We start from the raw sequence: 14,124 nt of genomic DNA, 5'->3' as shown, positions 1-14,124 counted from the left end.
AAAAAGAAAGAAAAAAATATGTCACAAGAGCTAGACAACTACGACATGTGGGAGAGAAAAGATGGAGCTTCGATAAAGGTATTCATTGTTGTTACGCACCAAACACTCCTGTGTTCTTATTTTGTGCTTTGCTTTTGCTTTTGGCTTCTTTCAGCTGATCCACTGCTTTAAGCAGGTGAATGTGTTTTGTAAATGTTGACTTCTGTCAGGTAAGTTTCTGTCACTCGTGGAGTAAAAGAAAGAACTGTCTTTGAGTTGCAGCTATGCAAGTTCCCTCAAAAAACATCCCTAAATTAATTCATTTTAAATACAGTTATTATCATTATTGTTGAAATGTCTATTATTTTGTGTCTAGTGTCACCATTACTCTCTCAACGCATCAGCTTGGTTAGCTCGTAACGTGTTAGCGCCGCGCAGCCCCATGCACGGTGCGATCCGCGTTAACTCGCTAAGGAGATTTGCCATAACCGCATTAATGCGGTTATTTTTACGAGATTAACACTGACAGCACTAATATTATTATTAAAGTGTACACTTGAACTTAAATACATTTCCCAGTTAAATTACGCTAAAGTATTAGCCGCTAAAGTACCAGCAGCTGCTAGCTAGATTTGCCAGCAAAATACTGTTATTTGTAATGTGTAGACAAAAATATAGCATACAAGCATTGCCATGCAGTACTGTCAGGTTGGAAATTTGATGTATCTGGCTCTGTTTAGTGTTATTAGTATTATTACAGACAAGAACTCTTGGACAAAACTAGAGGAATGCTGCCGTGTTCAACATTTTATCAATCACCTTGAAGATAAACGATAGCCGACCAGATAAATATCTACAAGAGTCTTGCACATGGTGGCCCTTGTTGGCTAAACTGCTACTGCAAGCCACACACTGGAAATCACATCGCACATTCACAACAATCAAAGGCTAAGCACGCCATACCTAAAAAGTCCATAACAACACGACTAAATTAATCATTTAGTGTAGTAGGACGTGAGGAGAGGAATGTATGTCCAGAGAGAGATGAGATGGTTAAGAAGAGAAAAATTTTTTTTTTCCTTAATTGTCAGGAATCAAGAGGTGTGTGCGTGCATGTTGATTCATTCACACCTGTGTTGCGTGCTGTATGTTTATGAGCGCTCTGTAATGATAGATTGACAAGCTGCTCCCGCTGGGCTGCGGCACCTCTGACCCTTGACCTTGAAATCTCCAGTCTGGTTTAATGATCCAGTCCTCTCACACCCATCCAGGAATATGTTACCGTGGAAACATAGCCTTTTACCCCCACTCATAATGCAGGAGAGTTTGCCATCCGTGTCTAATTCAGTCTCAAGCCAAGTCGGTGACCTCTGAAGAGATGTTTGCAGTCTGATCAGTATATCCACAGATGCACTGCTTGTGTCCCAGAAGCTGCTGTCAGGATTTCAGGTTAAATACTACAGTTAATATTGGCGGGAATGATCTATGCAGAGATAATCTCATGCCATCCAGCACAATCCTTCAGAAAACATCTGGATTACATTGTTAAAATAACTCAGATACACGACATAAATAATTCTCATTACTCCATAAAAGGTTGTTTCCACCTTCCTTGTGAATCAAAGTGGAATTTTCTTTGAATACATCGACTGACTTTGAATATTATGCGATTCTTAAAGTGAGCATTTCTTTTCTGCCTTGCATTCATATTATTCAAAAATGCTGCTTATGTTTTAGACATTCACATGTAAAACAGTTTTATCATGTTTATCATGTAACTATGTGACTTTCAATCTGCACGTCACATGTTGATGGCACCATATAGCAAGCTAATTGTTTGCCAGATAAGGTTTACAGCATATAGTTTATAGATTCTTAATGTCCAGCTATTGGGAAGGAGAAAGAAATGGTTGCTTTTAATCAAGGCAGTATTTGTGTCTGCGAGCTGGGAACCAGCCACATTATCATGTCAAGTTACAAATTAAAATGCCTGGCCGCTAACAGACTCGGGATATAAATGGGCCATCATGGCCATCTAAGTGTTGTAATGACATTTTTTTGCCTGCCAGACAATTAATTCTATCAATCTGCATAACCTTTCCCAAAGCTTGGAAAACAATGGCATTTTTATGGCTTGAAATGAATGGAGTCCAAGTGAAAAGTATGCTTAGGCAATCATTACATTATTTAACAAATGGATTTAATTGGATTTTGATGCCTGGGTGTCTGTTTCTGGAGCGCTGCGGCCAGTGTGCTGACTCCAGCTCTGGCTAATTCAATAGGCTAAATGGAATCAGTGGAAAAACTCTGCAATCATCACTGCATTAGGACACCCATTCCCATCATGTAAACATTGCTTTGAGCTCCTGCCATTTATCTTATGGTCTGTCTGTCTCTGTTTCCTCTTTATTTCCACCACTTCTCAAGACATTCTTTCATCCTCCGTTTAATGAAAGTTGAGGTTGAGTTCCGTTTTGGACTCAAGTGAATTCAGAAAAAGCAATTTACCAAAAAGCTGGTACTTCTAGACGCATGAACTGCTTAGCTCCTCACTTTTCATAAATTAGGGGGGGAAGGCTTCCATCAGACAGGGTCTCAGAGGGATTGGGAAGGTGCTAAGCATGTCTGCCTTTAACGGAGGTGAAAAACAGACTAATTCATTAAGCATTGATCACCGCAAATGACAGCAAAGTGCTTCAACATTTAGCGGGCAAATAACTGGCAAATTGGCACACAATTTTTGTACATTTCCAACTCTTTAATGGGTAAAGTATGGAGCAAAAAGGCAATAAAAATGTTAGCAGACAACCCGATGAACCCACACCCAGCCCATTATGTTCACCACTCCTTATGGCTAAACGCCCTTAATGTCTTAAACTGTGGGCAAGGGCTGTCCTAATGATGCATTTTGGTGAGTGTTTCTTACTTTTTGATCAAAATTACATGTTTTATTTGATTCTTTTAAATGCAGTTTGTAACAGGATCCCCATTATGCAGTGGGTGAATGGACCCATTACGAAGGGTTAGGCTTAAAGTACCTGAGTATGTATTTGAGGAAAAGTGCTTAATCTTGGATGGTCTAATATAATTTCTATCAACACTTCACCCTGTTCCGGCCTGTGAGATGAATACTGATATGACCTTATTATTGTATTATCATTGGTTGTGCAGTAGGCCTTTGCAGTCACATACATACTTTAACGTAAAGTCTTATAACAAAAAAATGGAGCATGTAGACATATCAAATATCAAAATTTGGCAGCGCACACACTGTATCCAGACACGTAAATGGCCACAGATGTAACAAATTCTGCATTTTTAACAGATTCAGCCTTTGGCATGGCTCCATCTGAAAAAACAATTAAAAGAGGCTAGGGCATGTCAGTCAACACAGGAAAGCTGGGAGACGGCACCAAATGTGCGAGAGTGCGCAAGGCTGGAGCAGTGCTGGATGAGCAGAGAGCTGACCTGAGCCCCAGACAGACTTTATTAATCAAGGCAGGAAACGTGTGCAACCTCTCAAGCTTGACTGTACTCGCTGTCTTCCTGTGCTGTCTGCTTCTCCATCTCAATGCTCTTTTCTGTTTGTGCTGTTGGCCTTTTCCATCCGTGAGTCTCTCTATCTCCTGTGCATGTTTTGCAGATAAATTTTGTCTCTTAGAGCATCAGATAGCAGCAAAGGGATTTTGAAACAATACCTCTTCAAGCAGTGACTCCGAAAGGTGGTAATGATTTACAGCATTATACCTGCAGAGACTCAAGAACCCCTGTGTCTCTGTGATTCATCTGTTTCATCTTCTCATTTCATAGCCGCGGATGGATTGATGTCTCGTCCCCATTTCTCCCCTTAAAACTTTGTTGTTTGTGGTGTTGGAGAAGATGCTCTTCTCATTTCCAGTGTTTTGTGGATGTGATTGAATTTTTTTCATTTTCTTTTTGGCTATCTGTGGCTATTTTTTTGCGTATAGATGCTGGTTTGTGTAAAGGGCTCATCTGGTAGACTTTCAACATAAACCTAGTTCTAGTTACACACAGATTCAGGGTAAAATCCACCAGTGACTGTCATTCCCTGTTCTGTCAATGTGTCAAGCGTACGCGATGGATCTCCTCCGCTGTGTCAAAATGTCAAACCTTTCAAATTAAATTTCAATTTTTTTGGAAAGAAGACGAAAGAGGCTGAAGACAAATAAGAGAATGGAATAACAGGGAACCAAATCTAGTGAATAAGGCAACACTTTTGTTGGTGTGGCAAAATAAGTTGCTTGTTTTTAGCGCACCGTTCTCATGTTCTCATATAAACGCCTCGGGATGTAACTGAAGATCTCAGAGTTAAGAGTCGGAGCGGAGTGGAAGGATTCATGGTACAGTAGCCGTAGACCAAACTCTCGTCATCAGTGATGATCATCAAAATTAAGGTTAGGTCATCCTCGGCTTGTTGACAGGCTTCTGCTTCATAGTGCAAATCATAAGTGCTGACTTGGAAGTGATCGTGCAATACACAACACAGGTCTCTATACTGGTTGCATCACATCACACCCTCCAGCACTTGGTTCATGCACAATGGGCAAAGTCTTAGGAACTTTTTCACTCCACCTTGCCAACTAAATTTTAAACACTTTCAAGTGCCAGACCCTTCTCCATCTTTTATTACTTTCATTTCTATTACTCTCCCCTTTGTCTTTGCCTCCTACCTGACAACAGGGTCAGGGGGGAAACAAAAGCATGTCCTTGTTCCCCATTTAACCGAAGCTCATAGAGAACAGCTCCCGATGTATTCTGTAGCCAGTGTACGTTTTACCCTCAAAATTCAAATCAAAATATCAGTTTGTTGTGACTTTAATGTTCAAGATAAATTTAAGTTTCAGCCTTGTTACTTAACACAAGATTCTCAACTACTCCTCAACTTTGTTTAAAAAGAAACCTCATTGTTCACCCAGTGAAAATATACAGAATAAAGGAGAAAATAGTCTTGAAAAGGCGTTTTGTTTGAAATTCTGAGAAATCCAATGCCAGTTGTCAGTGACTATTGCTCTTACCGAATATTGCTGACGTGGTTTGAGGAGTATGCTGTCAAAGGTATATAAAGAAGCAGAAGTAACTGTGAAGTATATTCCACTTGGGGTCTGAACATTCTTATCCAAAATGACGCAAATAAGGCAGAGAAGAATGATTAATGTGATTGCATGAGTGATTGCAGGACTGATTGATGGTTGGCCTCTTTTAATGAAAAAAAAAAGTTTGTGACAAATAATGTATTTTTCGTCACAAGGAAAAGAGCAGAACTGTAGCAGAGACTGGGGGGAAAGTGCTCAGACAAGTTGGTGCAATATTGACTGTGCCATCTGTGATGTGTGTGACTTCAAAGGTACAATTACTTTGAGCGGTTTTAAGACTGATACCTGCTCATGTTAAGAGGCAGCCTCTCACCTCCGGAGAGCTGCCTGCCAGACGAGAAATAATTCATTTTTAAGAAACTTAGGCAAGGGCAAATTCTGCCGTGCAGCTCTCTTCACATCCATCTTCAAAGAGAACCAAGTTCCTATATGAAACAATAGAATATTTGGCTTCTTATTCATGTCATGGGGCTTTTTTTTTTTTTTTGCCAGTGCAGGGTCCTTTAATTCCTCTATTGTTACTGACAGGCCCTATTGGGAAGGCCTAAGAGGCTTTTTGGACCCCACTGGACACTCTTAAACAGAGACCAATCAGAATGCACAATAACAATTGAACATTCATTCCAGAACTGCAGGGATTTTAGTATCAGGATGATCTCCATCTTTAGAGAGACAATAAAAAGTCCCAAAGACATCCTGGGTGTTTCCACGAGAGGCCATTTTGTTCGCTGCAGCTGTTTCCTCGTTTCTCTTAAATGACAGCTTTGCTGCAGCCATTAACATGCATGCCACTGAAACAAGTATTATAGTTTAATTCCTACCATGAAAAGCTTCCAGAGGCATAAAAATGGAGCCGCGATGCGGAGGATGGTGCAAAGGCAGACAAGCTCCAGAGGCCTCGTTGCTTGTGTGTTGCATTGACTTAATGGCAAATGGATGTCATTGGAATTTCGAGCGAGGCAGCAAGATCTTATCACTCAGATAAATGAATTAATATTTTACACTTCAGCTGAATATTTTTTTCTGTTACAAGAGGGCTAGATTTGGGGGGGTTCAAGTAAATTAAGAAAAAAAAGAGAGAATGAGACAGAGTAAGAGAGAAATAAGAGCCTGGGATGTGAACTCTCCTAATGTTATTCAGAGGCAGTGAGTCATGTAAGAGAAAAGGATCTTTTCTTGTACCAGTCAAGGACATTATCTTCTCCTGCTAGCAGTTATTAGCATTAGCATTTATATATTCAATGCAATTTTGAGGTCTGGTGATACTCAGAGGGGTCAGGAGAGAAAAACGAAATGAGGGAGGAAGGATAAAAAAGGTCTTTTCTCTGTGCGCAATTGGTGCTAACCAGCACAGAATAACCAATGAGGTAAGACACAAGGACATTTCATGCTGGAATTTAATCTGTGATCAGAACTCAAATTCTCTCCATCAACAGGAGAAAGCCATACCTCGGAACAAAGCAGAAATTATATGGATAATTTCAGTCTGATTGAGAAATGAATGATTTGATCGCTTAAGATTCTGAGCCAGCGCTTGAATCGCAGACTAGCATATCTATTTGTTGATTTAAACAATGCATTTACATGCATTTATTTTGTAAAAGGTATTAATATTATACATTACATTTAGATGGGTTAAAGCCATCCAAGATCGACTGTCTAGAGATGTGCGATAACATTTGTGGGTCAGATTGCATTCGAAGCAAATGGTTTGAATAATTGAAGATTGGGTGTTAAATTGTGTTTTCTATGAAGGAAAAGTGGGGGAGGAGATCCACTTGATAGACATGCACGCACACACTCACACACACAGCCATGCGTGCACATACACACACAAAGTGGCTCGACGTTCTCATCTAATGGTTTATCCCTGCAGCCCCGGAGGGTCAAAGATCACGAGCTAAAGCACTCAGATGGTTTGACACAGTTAGATGCATCACCTGTTCAGTGTAAAGACAATAAAAGGGACACAAATTGTTTCATACTTTGCTTTTAATAGTGAAAATTGCGCCAAAATTATGGCAAAGCCTAATTCTGAACTCTATAATTGCTTTTAATCATATATAGCTCGAGTTACAATTTCATTCTAGATTAGCAAAGAGTGGCATGTGATTGACAGCTACAGCCTGTATGTTGCATTTGACAAATAGAAATGCACTTAGTATTCATGTATTCATCAACTAACCACTTTGTTTAATTCTGCAAAAAGCATATATTTGAAGTGTTTTCTTTTTTATTCTAGTTTTTTTGAGAAGGCATCCTGTTTCTTAATAAACCTTGTGCTGAAAATGTTTTCCACTTGAGCCGTTGTCCAAAGAACCAAGCGTACACTGGATTTTCTTTAACTTGAAAGACAATAGGTGCTCCCACTTCAGCGACACCTCTTCATCTCATGCACCTCTCATCATTTTGAAGGCAGATGGGGCGTAATGCCCATCATTTCCACAGGCGATGTGAATTATAGAATGAAAAGAGGCGGATACAAGCTCCGAAAACAATGTGGGCTTTTTTCCTGCAGAGACAACAGAGCTGAAGAAAGAACGACGGCAGTTCTTCACTTCTGTGTGGAGCTGAGATGGAGAGAAAGAGAGCCACGGTCCATGAATCTTTTCTCAACATTCATATTTCATTGTAGCTTTAAATCCCACCTATGAGAAATGTGATCTTTACATAAATTCACCCCCTTTGTGTGTCCACTAAAGTCGTCTAATCTCACATATAATGAGTCTCTTTATACTCGCCATCATTGTGTTTGTTCCAGGAGTAATTTTGGAGGCCCTAAGTGTCACAATTTGCTCCCCCCCCCCCCCCCCCCAACACCACCACCCCCCTCCCCTCCTCACACTAACACACACACACCCACAGCCCACCTTGTCCTAGACAGTCATTGTGCAGTTGTATTAAGTGGTAGGGGGCAGAAGAGGAGGGGATGGGGCACAGTGAGGGGGGTGGTGGTGGTTTGGTGGGTGTGTGGGGGGGCACATTCTCTTCTGAGGCTGACTTTGAGATTGTTATTATCATTTTCAAAGCATCAAAGCTTTCTCTCTCGCTTTCTCTCACTCTCTCTCCATCCAAGCTTAAAGAGATGAAAGTTTGCCTTTGTTCCATCCCCTGCTACATTACCTCTATGCATTAGGCCTCCTCTTTATCCGTGAAATTACCTTTTAGCTTTCTCATTCAGCGCAGGCAGTCTGCATGCGACGAGATGGCTCGCACTTTTTCACCACATCATATCCCCCCTGCACACCTCTCTCTCTCTCTCTCTCCTAAAAAGATTGTTGCATTTGCAGTTTGATTTTGTCTACACCTCTCTCTGTCTCTCTCTCCTCCCATTTTGCTGTAGTTCTCTCTGTCTCTCTCCACTTCATATAAGGTCCATCTGTCCCTTCATTATATGGTTAGTGCTGTTCTTTGATCGTTCTATCTCCAAAGCAAACACAGGGGTCTGTGTTGTTCTCCCCATAACGCAGATGGCTGAGAGATGATGGCTGAGATGCTTCTGTTCTCGCTGCTGTTCAGAGAGCCACTTTCCCAGCCTCTTAAAGCACTCTTTGAAGCTGACAGGGAGCACTCTAAGAGAGAAAAGTTGCTTGATAGTCATGCAAAAACATTTTCATCTCCCCCTTTTTTTGTTATGCATGTTTTCCCCTTTGATTGAGCTAATCTTTCCATGTCTGCCTGTGTTTCTATCTATCTATCTATCTATCTATGCAAGATTTTGTTTTACAATATCTGAAACTCGTCAACCGCATTACAAGCAATGAACGGAAAACCATGTAATGCTCAATGTCTGTGCAACCTGTGCTAAGTCAATAGATGTGATAAATGTTCCCCTGTCCATAAAATGCTCATATAGCAGTGGCTGTGTGTTTACTTTGCAAAGCAATACATGAGAGTAAAAGTCCTTTCCACACTCATAAACTCATCTCTGGAGAAGCACTTACCGGCTATTGTTTGGCCGCAAGACAGCATTAATATACAAATGAGCAAAAGTGTATACAGTATAAGGATGAGAGATATACACAGACAGAGATACACACACACACACACACACACACACACACACACATTCTACACAGCTGGAATGACTCTCTGCAGACTAATGTAATTAATAGCTTTTTATCCATGTAGAATTTGAAATGAAGATGTAAATTGTTCGTTTAACATAGCCATAGGACATGGAGGCTTCTGCTGTCAAAGTCAATTACAGACTCAGCATAGTCCCAGACTTTATGAAAACCTAATCAAGATGTGGTCTGTGTGTGTGCATGTGTGCTTGTGTGCATATTAGCATGTCTGGACACAATATGAGACATGGAGCGCGAGACTGCACGTGCGTTTGTATGTGTGTACATGTGAGTGTAAGCAGAAAGCCTTATTCTGGGAAATACAGCATCTACAACTCGAATCTTATCAACAGAGGAAAAAGTTCTGTGTTAGCTACTGTATCAAAAGTGGAATATAGTCTTCATTATTATTATTATTGTTATTTTACAGATTATTTCAATTGCTTTGGCTCATTTTTCCAATATGTCTTCAGAGTTCTTAGCGCTGAAGGTGCAGTCGTCAAAACAGCTCTTACATTCAGCAAAACACTATGGTTGATGTGCATGGGGCTTTAAAGTTTTTGATCCTCATCTTCTAATTTCCAGTCTTGCCCTACTTTTTTTTTAAGCAGCAGTGAATGTCTGCTGTACCAGACTATTATCTTTCTGAGGATAAGTAACAGCTATTATGTATGAAAAGTGAAAATTCCTCACATTTTAAGAACGCGAGGTTTTTCCATTCCACTTTGTGAAGCAAAAGCACACTTGTATTTACATTTAATCTGATTTTTTCCCCTATCTCTATATCTAAAGTACAATAAACAGAGAAAGAAAAGTAATGTAAATAGAACGAAACAGAACAAAAGCATGTTGACCATCAATTTAAAGAAGAACATGTCATTTAGAAATAAAGCAGGCCTGCAATGTGCAATATTATACCACAGTGAAAAGGACGAGAAAATATGTTGTGAATGCTTTTGCTGCAGTCCTTGGCCACAGATTCTCATCAGCCTGACATCTAATGCTCTCCCTTGCAATGTATGGGGGGAAAACTGCCCGAGTCATCCTCTCAACTTTTCGGCATTTTCATATATTCTTTTTGTCTGTTCTTGACTACAAAGTGATATATCTGTAGTCTTCTTCCTCTTCTGGCTCTGAACAGGCTCCTGCAGTGTTTCCAAACTGTTGTAACTCTGGTGGTCTTGGCAGATTTTGACATTTAAATTGACTATTTTTCATGCAGCGACTTACACAATGAAACGATTCTAACACACGTTGGAGGATAAAACTATTCAACTGAGACGAGACTATCTGTTTTGATCACAAACACATATAAAACCACAGTATTGCTCAAATTGCAGACAGTTGAGCAGTTTCTTAAATGTGCCGAAGTGTGTGCAAATGCTAACATAACTTTAGCTATCATTAAAAAAAAAAAACAGAGCTAAATGGTGTTGCATGGTGTTTTAGCAAAGGGAAGACAAAAAAATTATAGGAAGATTCAGAATGACATGGAGGATGTTTGGGGGAAGCTTATCACCATTCTTTAAATTGCAAATGAGAAAAAAAATTGCATTTCCACTGCTTTCTTATCAAGAAAACCAAGACAATTGAAAGACTTTTGAAACCTGATCCATCTAAATTCATTTTGGCAGTAAGACCTAAAACATACAGCAAGAGTCATAAACTGCCCTAAACTTTTATAGCCACAATCTCGAGATGATTGTATTTCTTATATTAATGTTATTTATTTTGTCATAAACAGGATATGACAAGTGACAAAAACTACTCTGTGTTTATCAGGCCTGTAATGTGTGTTTTTAACATGTTTTAGTGCTTTGTATCTCGTTCTATTTAATCTGAACAAGCACCTAAAAAAGGCTTTGATCACTGTCGGCCTCTCTCGTTTTTTTTTTTTTACCACTCTTCATTTTAAAGTTCTGTTTTTAAAACCTTACAATGTAACTACAGCTCAGCCCATGCAGCAGTATATTAATGACTAACCTCGTAATGTGGATTATCTCAGTTGTTCTCTTGACTGAAATTTGGTCCGTTCACAGCATCCTGCCATGTGATTGCATTTGTCCCAAAACATCGGGAACCCTCACGGTAACTTTTAACGAGTGGAAAAAGTTAGCGTTCATCCTCCAGCTTCACTGTGTTTATATTATGCTAACATAGCTGTGTAGCTAGCCACCATGTAGCACATCATTACTTCAGTAACCCTACGAACATCACTGCTGTTTAGTTCCCTGTCTTACAGAACTCAAGAAGTGATAGCAGAGCTATACGTTTTAATTTTTCAGAAATCCCTCAGCCTTAACATGGTATATTATTTAATCTGGAGACTTCCCGCATACCACTAGATGGAGCCCAAGTACCACGAGTGGTACGCGTACCACAGTTTGCGAACCAGAACCATTGGTATAAACCATTATGGTACCAGATTTCTAACAGTCGGGACAACCTACCTGTCAAGTCCCTTTTTCTATTGTGAAAGTAAAAACTGAAATATAGTTTTTACTCTTTGTGGTATTTTACTTATTATTATTTTTACTTACAAATTATTTAATTTAGATTAATTGATAAGCAGAAAATCTATCATTACAAAACAATTTTTTAAGCAAAAATATCCAAAGCTAGCTTATTAAATATGAATGTTTACTATTATTATTGTTATTTATTCTTCAACAATAGAAAACTTAATCAACTAACTATTTTGTGATTATTTTGACCAATGACTGTTTTCCACGGTCATTGTTTTTGACTGTCAAACTAAACCAGCAGTCTGAACATGTAAACTTTGATGGCCGTTTTCTTTTCCAGTCTGTACCATCTGTGACCACATTTATGACACTGAATCTATAAAAATACGGTAAACTTTAGATGTTTTTATAATCATATTCATTTTTCTGGATGACTATGCAGTGATACTACATTCATTAGTGTATTTCTGTATAAGCTACCAAACAGTGCATAACAACAAAACCATTAACATTTCATGTAAGACCTAAGACTCTTTTTAGTTTCTCACCTGCTGATCATCGACTGGAGATCGTTTTTTTTTTATGCACATTTCTGTTTACCCACGCAGTGCTATTTATCACTCAAAAAGTCAAAAACAGTAGTGAAAAATCTTGTCAAACTTTTTAATGCAACTTGTCATGCCAGTGGACGACTGACACAAATTCTGTTGACAGACCTCAAATACCCAAATGAGCAGTCGAGTAAGCCATGCAGGCGGAGGTTTGCTTGTGTGGAAAGTCATTTATAAACGCCAAGGGTAGCCATTCATGCTCAATGATTTAGGACTTTCAAAACACATTTCTAGCTCATTTGAATAATAATGGTCATAAAAAACACTGCCTCGGGCGCAGCAAGCATACATCAAGCAACAACAAATGCCTTCTGAAGTTGTCGAAAGACCCACAAACACGAAAACAATTAGGACACACAACTTAATTTGCAAAGAGTATATTTCCCAGTTACGCCTTGCTCATTTTAATGAGTTTGAAGGCAGGAGTGTCTTGTAGTTCGTGCTGCTGATTAATTTACTGTTGCAGACATACAGTGAAGTCTCAGACAGACCTCCATTAAACTTCAGCATGTTTATGCAGATGTGCACACTCAGGCCTGTTTGCACAGCACACATACAAAAACATATTGTGCTCTACCTGGTTTCTTAATCGCACTAGGTAGCTGGTGATACGACACTCAAACACCCACATGCACAGACTCAACACAAAGATGGATCAAACAAACCTACCCACTTCAAACAGATGACCTCGCGATTGCCTTACATCAAAACTGCATGCAATTAAGGCTGAGTAGTGTTCATCAGCCTGGCCTCGCTTTGTCCAGAGGCTTTTCATTGTCCAGCACACTCAGCAGCAAACATCAGCGTGGGGAATCAAAAGATGAGTGCAATTACATTTTACCAGTGTGTGTAAAAAAATAATATATTGACCTTTAACATCTGAATAAAAATAATTTTAGGATTTCAGCGTACATTCTTGACACGTTCACAGGCTTACAAAATTTAAATTTGCACTACACAGATTTGAAACATCCTAACAAGATAAGATCAAAGATATAGGTCTATAGGTAAGCATACTAAATAACTTAAATATTTGTATCTTTTTATTAAATGCCTATAATGCAACCGTTACATACAATAATCAAGTATATCTCTGAAGTATTGCCACTACTAGAAGGTATGGATTACCTAGACACTGAATTTTTGATAATGCCTTCTCTTGCAGTGCTGCTTATTTCAATGATATAAAAATACACATGATCTTTTTGGACATTTAAGTTTAAAAAACCGATAAAAAAAATCGCTAAAGACATGTCAGTGTGTTGTAGGGAAGCGAACCATTATAGCAACAGAAAAAAAGCTCTTCATCTGATCATGTCGTGAGGCTTAAAAATGCAGTGGCAACACAGTGGTGCTGAGATTAGCACTGTTGCATAACAGCAAGAAGGTGCAGGGTTTGGCTGGAGCCTGTCTGTGTGGGGTTTGCATGTTCTGTCTTTGCCTGTGTGGGTTCTCTCCAGGTCCTCTGGCTTATTCTCACAGTTCAAAGGGATGCTTGTTAGGTTCTAAATTGGCTGCAATGGGTTTCATGGATGGGCCCTGAATTGGATAAGCAGAAGAAATGTAGGAGCTTAAAACATTTAAGTTACAGCTTTTTTTGCATCTTCGTCTGCAGTAAATGCGATTTAGTCTTCTGTTTGGGAAGTTGTTCAGTTTTTGGTTTGTTACAGTTACACCATCCAATTTCACTTGTTTCACATTTTCTGAGCCCACTTTGTGACATGTAACCATGACACATGAATTTACGCTGGAGATTTTACATGCTGTTCGTCACATGTTTTCCCTAGTCTGGGTCACTCTTTGTTTACCCTTATTGCACTGAGTGATAACCATTGTTAGCCTTGTGATAATGCAATGTAACCGAGAGCATATCATTTACTGATGTAGC

Source organism: Aulonocara stuartgranti (genome assembly GCF_965226115.1).
Source record: "Aulonocara stuartgranti genome assembly, chromosome: 9".
Classification (NCBI taxonomy): domain Eukaryota; kingdom Metazoa; phylum Chordata; class Actinopteri; order Cichliformes; family Cichlidae; genus Aulonocara; species Aulonocara stuartgranti.
The sequence above is the reverse complement of the archived record's forward strand: the minus strand, read 5'-3'. Positions refer to the sequence as shown.